We start from the raw sequence: 10,545 nt of genomic DNA on the forward strand, positions 1-10,545 counted from the left end.
TAGCTGGCTCTCTACAGGTCCTTAGCCCTCCCCTGGCCTCAGATGAACCACATATCTGTAGCTACAGCTCAGATCTATCCTGAGCTCCTGGCCTGGGTTTCCAAATGTCACAAAGCAGCAGTGCAGCATAGATGTTAGGAACATACAATGCTGCTGTAACAGGACACCCTGGGACCTCCTGGCCCACCAGGTCACACCCTGTATGGAGCCCCCCCAGTGGACCCCCCGGGCTGCACCTGCCTTGGCTAGGGCACCCCGCCTTGCAAAGCACTCTGAGACCCTTCAGGCCACATCCCACTGCAGCTCCAGCTGCTTGCCAGGGCACCCTTGACATGGAGCACCCCAGCACCCCCTGGTCTGTGCCCACCTTGGCTCCAGCTGTCCTGTCAGGGTGTCCCCTGCATGGAACACCATGGGACACCCCAGCTCATGCCCACTTCAGCTCAGGCCATTCCACCCGGGCAGCTCAAGCACTGTCCTGGGAACCCCGCCCCCCATGCCAACTACAGCTCTAGCCTGCGCAAGTCAGCAGGCGCGCGCGCACACACACACACACACACACACACACACACACACACAGTCTACACAGGGGATGACCATACACAAAACCATTCCTTCAAATTTAGGAGAAGTAGCTGCTCCCCCCTAATTCATATAAACAAAGTCAAGCAAAATGAGAAGACAGAGGAATATGCTCCAAACAAAAGAACAAGCCAAGCATAACAATAAAGTCATCAATCACGAGAGCAAGAGAAGAAGCAGAGAAGAACTACAAAAACATCCAGAAAACAACAAAATAGCAATAAATACATACCTATAAATAATTACTTTAAATGTAAATGGTCTACATGCTCCAATGAAGACAGAATGGCAGAATGGATGAAAAAAACAAGACCAATCTATATGCTGCCTACACGAGACAACAGATCTAAAGACACACACAGACTGAAAGCAAAGGAACGGAAAAAGACATTCCACATAAATGGAAGCAGGGGAGGGGAGGGGAAGGCAGGTAGCAATACTTCTATAAGACAAAATAGACTTTAAAACAAAGACTGTAATGAGACAAAGAAGGGCATAATATAACGATAAAAGGATCAATCCAGAAAGAGGATATATAACAATTGTGAACATCTATGTACCCAACACTGGAGCACCTAAATACATAAAGCAAGTATTAACAAAGAAATGGACAGTAATGCAATAATAGTAGAGGACTTTAACACCTCACTGACATTGATGGATAGATCATCCAGGTAGAAAATCAATAAGGGAAGAGTGTCTTTGAACAACACATGAGACCAGACGGACTTAACAGATATATACAGAACATTCCATCCAAAACCAACAAAATACATATTTTTTTCAAATGTACATGGAACATTCTCCAGGACAGATTACATGGTAGGTCACCAAACAAGTCCCAATAAATTTAAGAAGACTGAAATCATAGCAGGCATCTTTTCCAACCACAGCAGTATGCAACTAGAAATTGATTACCAAAAAAACTGGAAAAAACACAAACATGGAGGCTAAACAACATGCTACTAAATAACCAATGGGTCAATGAAGAAAGAGGAAATAAAATACATGGAGACAAATGAAAATGAAAACAACAGTCCACATCTTTGGGATGCAGTGAAAGCAGATCTAAGAGGGAAATTTATAGCAATATAGGCTTACCTCAAGAAACAAGAAAAATCTTCATCTAACCTTACACCTAAAGGAACTAGAAAAAAAACAAATAACTCAAAGTTGGAAGAAAGGAAATAAGATCAGAGCAGAAATAAAGACTAAAAAAGTAGAAAAGATCAAGGAGATCAAGAGCTGGTTCTTTGGAAAGATAAAATTGATAAACCTTTAGCCAGACACATCAAGAAAAAGAGAGAAGACCCAAATAAATCAGAAATGAAAAGAGAACAACCGACACTACACAAATACAAAGGTTTATAAGAGACTACTACAAAACATGATACTCCAACAAACTGGACAAGCTAGAAGAAATGGATAAATTCCTAGAAATATACAATCTTCCAAAACCAAATCAGGAAGAAATAGGAAATCTTAACAGAACAATTACTGGTAACAAAATTAAACTGTACTCAAAAAACTCCAAACAAAGCCCGGGACCAGATGGATTCACAAGTGAATTCTACAAAACATTTAAAGAATTAACATCTATTCTCTATTCGGAAAAAACAGAAGAGGAAGGAGGGGCACATTGGGTGACTCAGTCAGTTAAGCATCTGACTCTCGATCTCAGCTCAGGTCTTGATCTCAGGGTCATGAGTTTAAGCCCCATGTTGGGCTCCATGCTGGGCATGGAGCCTACTTAAAAAAGGAAAAAAAAAAAAAAAAACAGAAGAGGAAGGAAAGCTTCCAAATACATTCTACAAGGCCAGGATCACCCTGATACCAAAACCAAAGACACTGTTTAAAAAACAAAACTATAGGCCAATTTCCCTGATGAACACAGACGCAAAAATCCTAAACAAAATATTAGCAAACCACATTCAACAATACATGAAAAAAATCATTCACCATGATCAAGTGGGATTTATTCGGGGGATAGGAGCATGGCTTAATATTTGTAAGTCAATCAATATGATACACCACATTAACAAAATAAAGGATAAAAATTACATGATCATCTCAATAGATGTAGAAAAAGCATCTGACAAAATTCAACATCCATTCATGATAAAAACTCTAAACAAAGTGCATTCATTTAGAGAGAACATACTTCAATACAATAAAAGTCATATATGACAAACCCACAGCTAACATCATACACAATGGTGAAAAACAGCTTTTCCTCTAAGATCAGGAACAAGACAAGGATGCCCACTCTCACCACTTTTATTCAACACAGTACTAGAAGTCCTAGCCATAGCAGACAAGAAATAAAAGGTATCCAAATTAGTAAGGAAGAAATAAAACTGTCACTATTTGCAGATTATATACTATACACAGAAAACCCTAAAGACTCTACCAAAGACTATTAGAAATAATAAATGAATTCAGTAAAATTGCAGGATACAAAATTAATATACAGAAATTTGTTGTCTTTCTATATACACTAATAATGAAGTGGCAGAAATTTAAAATTCCATTGGGGTACCTGGGTGGCTCAGTTAAGTGTCTGACTCTTGATTTCAGCTCAGGTCATGATTTCAGGGTCATGGGATCGAGCCCCGCATCAGCCTTCACTCTCAGTGTAGAGTCTGCTCCAGATTCTCTCTCTCCCTCTGCCCCTCTGCTTATGCTCGCTAATGCTCTCTCTCTAAAATAAATAAAAAGCAATTTCATTTACAATTTTACCGAAAAGAATAAAGTACCTAGGAATAAAGTTAAGCAAAGAGGTGTACTCTGAAAACTATAAAACACTGAAGAAAGAAACTAAAGATGACACAAATCCATGCTCATGGGTTAAAAGGATATTGTTAAAATGTCCATACTACCCAAAACAATATATAGATTTAATGCAATCCCTATCAAAATGCCAGTACTATTTTTCCAGAACTAGAAAAAATCATCCTAAAATTTGTATAGAAGAGCAAAAGCTCCCGAATAGCCAAAGCAATCTTGAGAAAGAACAGCAAAACTGGAGGTATCACAATCCCAGATTTTAATATATACTACAAAGCTATAATTAATTCAAAACAGTATGGTACTGCCACAAAAACACATTTAGGACAATGGAACAGAATAGAGAACCCAGAAATAAGCCCATGCTTATATGGTCAATTAATCTATGACACAAGAATATACAGATAGTCTCTTTAATAAATGGTGCTGGGAAAAGTAGACATCTGCAAAACCATGAAACTAGATCACTTTCTTATACACCATACACAAAAATAAACTCAAAATGGATTAAAGACCTAAATGCAAGGCCTGAAACCATAAAACTCCTAGAAGAAAACACAGGCAGTAATCTCTGACATCAGCCTAGCAACATTTTCATAGATGGTCTTCTTGCGCAAAGGAAACAAAAGCAAAAATAAACTATTGGGACTGTACCAAAATATGAAGTTTTTGCAGAGCAAAGAAACATCAACAAAAGAAAAGCAACCTACTGAATGGGAGAAGATACGAGCAAATGATAAATCCAATAAGGGGTTGATATCCAAAATATATAAAGAACTAACATAACACCAAAAAGATCTTACTAAAAAATAAGCAGAGAAGGGGCGCCTGGGTGGCTCAGTCGTTAAGCGTCTGCCTTTGGCTCAGGTCATGATCCCAGGGTCCCGGAATCGAGCCCCGCATCGGGCTCCCTGCTCCACGGGAAGTCTGCTTCTCCCTCTCCCACTCCCCCTGCTTGTGTTCCCTCTCTCGCTGTCTCTCTCTGTCAAATAAATAAATAAATAAATCTTTAAAAAAATAAAAATAAGCAGGGGGGGGTGCCTGGGTGGCTTTGTCGGTTAAGCATCCAACTCTTGATTTCATTCAGGTCATGATCTTAGGGTCCTGGGATACAGCGCCATGTCAGGCTCCCTGCTCAATATGGAGTCTGCTTGAGATTCTCTCTCTCCCTCTCCCTCTGCCCCTCCCCCCACTTGCTCTCTAATAAATAAATCTTAAAAAAAAAAAAAGCAAAGGATCTGAATAGACATTTTTCCAAAGAAGACATCAAATGTCCAACAGACACATGAGAAAATGCTCAACATCATTAATCATCAGGAAACAGAAATCAAAACCACAATGAGCTATCACCTCACACTTGTCAGAATGGCTAGTATCAAAAACACAAGGAACAAGTGTTGGTGAAGATGTGGAGAAAATGGAACCCTCATGCATTGTTGGTGGGAATGTAAATTGGTGCAGCCACTGTGGAAAACGTATGGAGGCGTCTCAAAACTTAAAAAAAAAAAATAGAACTACTGTATGATCCAGTAATTCCACTACTGGGTGGAAATGAAAACACTAGTTCCGAAAGATACACGCACACCTATGTTTATTGCAGCATTTACAATAGCCAAGGTATGGAAGCAACCCAAGTGTCCACTGATAGATGACTGGATAAGGAAAATGTGGTGTATATATATACAGTGGAATATTAATCATAAAAAAGAATGAGATCTTGCCATTTGCAACAATATGGATGGCCCCAGAGAGTATTATGCTAAGTGAAATAAGTCTGATGGAGAAAGACAAATACCGTATGATTTCACTTACATGTGGAATCTAAAAAACAAAACAAACGGACAAAAGCAGAAACAGACCCATAAATACAGAGAACAAACTGATGTTTGCCAGAGGGCATGGGGGAATGGGCAAATAGGTGAAGGGGAGTGGGGGGCACAAGCTTCCTGTTATGGAATGAGTAAGTCACCCGGATGAAAGGTACAGCACGGGGAATACAGTCAATGGTACTATCATGGCGTTGTATGGGGACAGGTCGGGAGCTACACCTGTGGTGAGCACAGCAAAACATACAGACTTATCCAGTCACTACGTTGTACACCTGAAACTAATGCAACATTGTGTGTTGACTATACTTCAATAAAAAAGAAAGGAGAAAAAAACAACATGGTTCGGAGCCCAGAAGCTCGGGGGTCCAATTGTGGCGCCACCTGTTCCTAGCTGTGTCAGGCAAGTCACTTACACTGTGCTGGGCAAGTTACACTGTGCCTCAGCTTTCTCATCTGTAAAATGGACATAAAGGCCCCTATTTTATAGGGCTCTTAGGAGGGTTACATAAAACACGTGTAAGGTGCTTAGAACACTGCCTGACTACAGTCAGGTCTTACCAAATGTAGCTGGCATGACTGACACAGGTCTCACAGCCCCACAAACTCAGTTAAGTCCCAGACTTTTGTTTTCATATTTTCAAACCCTGCCCCTCTGCCCCAATCCTGCTTCTCCCCTTCCTTCCTTTTCCAGTGAATGTCATCACCCAGAAGTCACTTTCTCTTTTCCACTTCCAGCTGATCATAAACACCTGCCAATTAGTTCTAGATGCTACTCCGCTGCTCTTTAATTAAGGCCCTCACCTCTCGCCTGGATGATCACAGTCACGCTCTCCCTGCCTCCACCTCTTCTGGTCCGAAGTCCTCTATCCAAACACAGACCTGCTCGCACCCCATCCCTCTCCTGCCTGACGTCTGCCGGCCCCCCTGCCCTACTGGTGAGATCCCAATCTCCACTGCACCGGCCTCCGTGCTGGTGTGGCCCACCTCCTGCCTCGTCCTCCTGCCGAGAGGTGCCCTGGGGCGAGTGTGGCCCTGGAGCCCCGCAAGGGGGCTGGTGATGGCACCATGCTGCGGTGATCACCTCAGGGACAACAAAGGGGCTTTGGGGACTGAGCACCTAAGCTTCCTTGAACGGAGTCCATGAGAGGCCTCGCTTGGGTGACCCTGGACTCTAGTGAGGAGCCAGAGCACTCATGCGTGCAAAAACAAAATAGTATGAACAGAGAGTTGTGCTCTCTGGTACCTGACATGTGGCCCCCAACTTCTAACAGAGGCTGTGTGAGCGCTTCATTCCTGTGAATACCAGCACGCGCAGCTCCCAGACAGGACACGCTGACTACATGCTGGGGCTGTGCTACGCCATCGTCATGGAGGATTTTATTTATTCCTTACAACCCCCGGCAGCTTCCAAACTGGGTCTGGCTCTAAAGCCTCGCTCTTAACCTCGCGACTGGGTCAACGCACGCACTGCTTCCCCGCCGCTCTCTCGGACTCTTTCTCAGCTGCCGTCCATTTCTCCCACTGGCCTGTCTTAAGTGATCATGTCATCTTCTGACACCGAGGACCACGGATCAGGAAAGACACCCGGGTCTCTCCACGCCCGCCAGGTAGCGCCCGGCCCGTCTGTGGCTCCCGCCAGCGGCGCCTTACCCCCCAGCCGGGAGCCAGTCGGCCCGCATTTATGACTCCCTGCACGGGAACTCAGGTGCGCCAGGCGCTAGCATGGCACGGTCCCACCTGGGGCTGTGACGAAGGCAGGAGGAGAACAGCACACTGCCTAAAGCCAGAGAGGAAGAACGCGTCTGACGCTGAATCAGTCGTGGGCACACAACCAGTCCCTTTCCCAAATGCTATGATTTGGTAAAAGGGGGTTCTGCTCATTATGTGCAATCAAAAAAAAAAAAAAATTCTCCTTATTTCAACATACGAGGCCATGATCTTCCATATTTCCATGGGGCAACACCCCTGATGAAGGCAAAGAGCCTTTTTAAAAGTGAATTAATGAATTTGTTTGCAGAAGAGACAGGAAGAATAAACCACGAAGGCACAATTTAACGGATTCATCTAAGCTTGGACAAACCAGTTAAGATGCATGCTATACTGAGCTGGAATCCCATACGCGGTTTTCTCTTCTCCTCCGGCAGCAGATCAAGACTGTACCTTGTCATCTTGGAGGCTCTGTGTCTCCTGCATGGTGACATCATGGCTGTTGTTGTTCCTTTAGTAAAAAAAAGAAAAACAAACAAACAAAAAAAACAAAAAAAGGAGAAGACAGACTGGGAGGGAGGGAGGAAGATTCAGTCTGTTCCTTAATGACCAACACGGAGTGGGATGGTTGCCACGGACACCTCGTTCAAGGGGGGTTTTGAGGGTCCACGGGAGGCTATGTCTTTACAAAGCCCGTGATTTCACAGCCCCCTCCCAGAAGAGGGCATGCGAGTTTCTTCAGCTAAGCAAGTAAAAATACTTCACACATCGGTGAAGCCTATTATCTCAGAAAGTCTCCCCCATGAAGAGGATCGGGGTAAAGAGCATTTATCCCAGCAGCCCAGTGGGCAATGCGTGTGCAAGAGCTGGGGCTTTTCGCCTTCGCACCTGAGCCTCCCAGAAGGAGAGCCCCAGCCAGGACGCCGGCTCTACAAGGCCCTGTGGTTAAAACGGCAAAACTACCACCAGCCGGGAAATTGACCTTATTCACATTCTGTGCTGCCTTGTTGTTGGGGTGGGCGGGGGGGGATTTCCCAAGCTACCCTTAAAATGCTTATGGTCATCCCCAGCAGCCCCCAGGCTCACCGCGGTGCAGAACACCCACCCACCCGTGGCACAAGAGCCTCTTGCTGCCAGTTAACTCTCTTGGGTTTTCCTCGATCCGCTCTCACAGACTCAGTTACCACGGCCCCAAAGCAGGCAAGATAAAGCCCTATGCTGTCCTCCCTTCTTCCTAGAAAAGCACCCGCGTTCCCCACGCTTGTGTGGAAGTGGGCAGCTGCTTCTGAGGAAGGGAACTTGGGGCTGTCGCCGTGTACTGCATACCCTCTTGCCCCGCTGCTTTCTACCCCCACACATGTCCCTCTTCCATTCAAAACCCCAGTTACAGGGGCGCCTGGCTGGCTCAGTCAGTAGAGCATGTGACCCTTGATCTCGGGGTCTGAGTTCAAGCTTCATGTTGGGTGTAGAGATGACTTAAGTAAAACTTAAAGGGGGGGATTTTAAAGTACATACGGTACTGGTTACCTTGAGTCTTGCCTGAACAAGGAAACTTACCTATGGGTAATGTGTTTACTCGGACAAACCTATTTCAATTATATCACAACTGAAAATCTAGAACAGACCACAATAAGGAAATGTGGGCACTTTTCAGACCATCTAGCAGCTGGTCAGAAAAACGGAGCCCCATGGGGCCGAGCAGTGAGCAGTTCCTATTTCAGGCCTCTGCCATTCACCTCCCCGCCCCCCCGCAGCACCCCCAGGCTGGGAGATAAGCACGTTTCTTGATAGTTTTAGTTCGTCGTAAAGACATGGTTTTGCCCTCCAGGAACCAGCTAGCTCTGCATGAGTGAATACGGTGCAGGTGCAGAACAGAAGTCACTGAAGTGGGAAAGAGGGGAAGGACAGAGAGAGATGGCTTTGGGTTTGGACGGCTGTGGAGAGAAATTTGAAGCCAAAAAGAAAAGGTCTTTGAATTGGACAGAAAAGGTGTGGACCGTTCTGCTGTGGTGGAAAATATTTCACTGTGGGCTCCTGTCAACAGGAGAGCACAGACCCTGATGGGGGACCACTGGTCCATCCCAACGGCTTGGCGCGAGTAGCCGGGTAGCGGCATTTGCGTTTCAACAGCAACCCGACGAGGGGAATGGAGATGCTGCCTGAGCCTCCTCCCGGGCCTCCACTCAGAGCTCACGAGACGGTGCAGGGAAGACGCGAGGGCACGTTTCTCGAGGCCCAGTGGAGCACAGTTTGGGTCCCACCCCTTCCTCTGAACAAAATCACCCTCGCAGGGGCACTCGGTCCAACCCCTTCTGGTTACGGCACAGGCAGCAGAGGTCTGCTGCCCGCGGCACCCCCAGGTGGGCAACCCTACAGGAAGCCCTGGATGGTGTACCCCTGGCTCCACCTAAGCTTCAGCCCTGCACCCCCTCACTGCTCACATCGGCACTGGTCACTGCTGCCAGGTGGACCTTCGTGTCCTCACACCATCATCCTGAGACCACCTCAACACCAGCTGCCATGAGTTCTGCACCCCGGCACTGCGCGGGACCCTTTCAGCTCCCATCCCCATTTCACAGGCAAGGAGACTGCGGCTTAAAAGGACTAGGATCACGCAGCTAGGGAATGGCAGAGCCTATCTGGGAACCCCGGGCTTCTAGCTCTCAACCCAGTTCCCATGCCCCTACACTGACCAGCGAATGCCACAGAGGGCACTCAGAAAGATGTCTAGGACACCTATTCAAACCTGTGTCTACGCTGCTGAACTGCATCTGCTCTGATAGCGTCAGCACTGCGTTCAGCTGCCTTCACATAGCAGGAAACCCAAACAGTGGCCAAAACAACTGTTTCTGTAAAGGAAGTCTGGAGCTAAGCAAGGAAAAGCTGTGACATCATCAATGTGCCGCAACTCCCATTTTTCTGCCCCACCATCCTTATCATGTGGTTTCCATCCTCATGGTTGCCTCATGTTCCAAGATGGCTGCTGGAGTCCCAGGCATTATGTATGTGTTCCAGGCAGGAAGTTAAGAGGAATGTTTACCTACCCACTGAGTAAATTCTCTTTAAAGACCTTTTCTTGAAGTCCTACCTAATGACCTTGACTTCCATCTTATTGGCCACCCCTCTTTGCCCAAGAGGTTGGTAAATAAAGTTTTATTAATACACTCCCACCTCAAATAAAACTGAGGTCTGGTTAGTAAGGAAGGCAAGGATGGATATGGCTGGTTAGCTGCCACAGAAGTATCCTTGGTAATGAGCTGACTTGTGATAAGATTATAGTGAAAGCACTTCGAGTGACCCAGGGGAGAGAGAACAATTAATTCATAGAGAACATCCGCATCTCAGTACTGAGATTGATTTCAGGTTCTGATGAATTGCTTTATAAACTTCCAGCAATATCCCCACCATCACCTAGAAATGAAGTCAGACTAATTATTAAATAAATTACAAAATAAAACGGTGCAGGCAGGTGGCATTGTCCGCAGCGTATTTCTTTGGCAGTCAGGGTGAAGCCCTGTACTAGATGAAATCCATGTTCCCTAAATCCTTGCGACTCAAACTGTGGTCCCCAAGGACCAGAAGCATTGGCATCACCAGGGAGCATATAAGAAATTCAGAACTTCAGCCCCCTACCCCAGAA

The sequence above is a fragment of the Phoca vitulina genome, unplaced genomic scaffold (genome assembly GCF_004348235.1).
Source record: "Phoca vitulina isolate PV1807 unplaced genomic scaffold, GSC_HSeal_1.0 scaffold31, whole genome shotgun sequence".
Classification (NCBI taxonomy): Eukaryota; Metazoa; Chordata; class Mammalia; order Carnivora; family Phocidae; genus Phoca; species Phoca vitulina.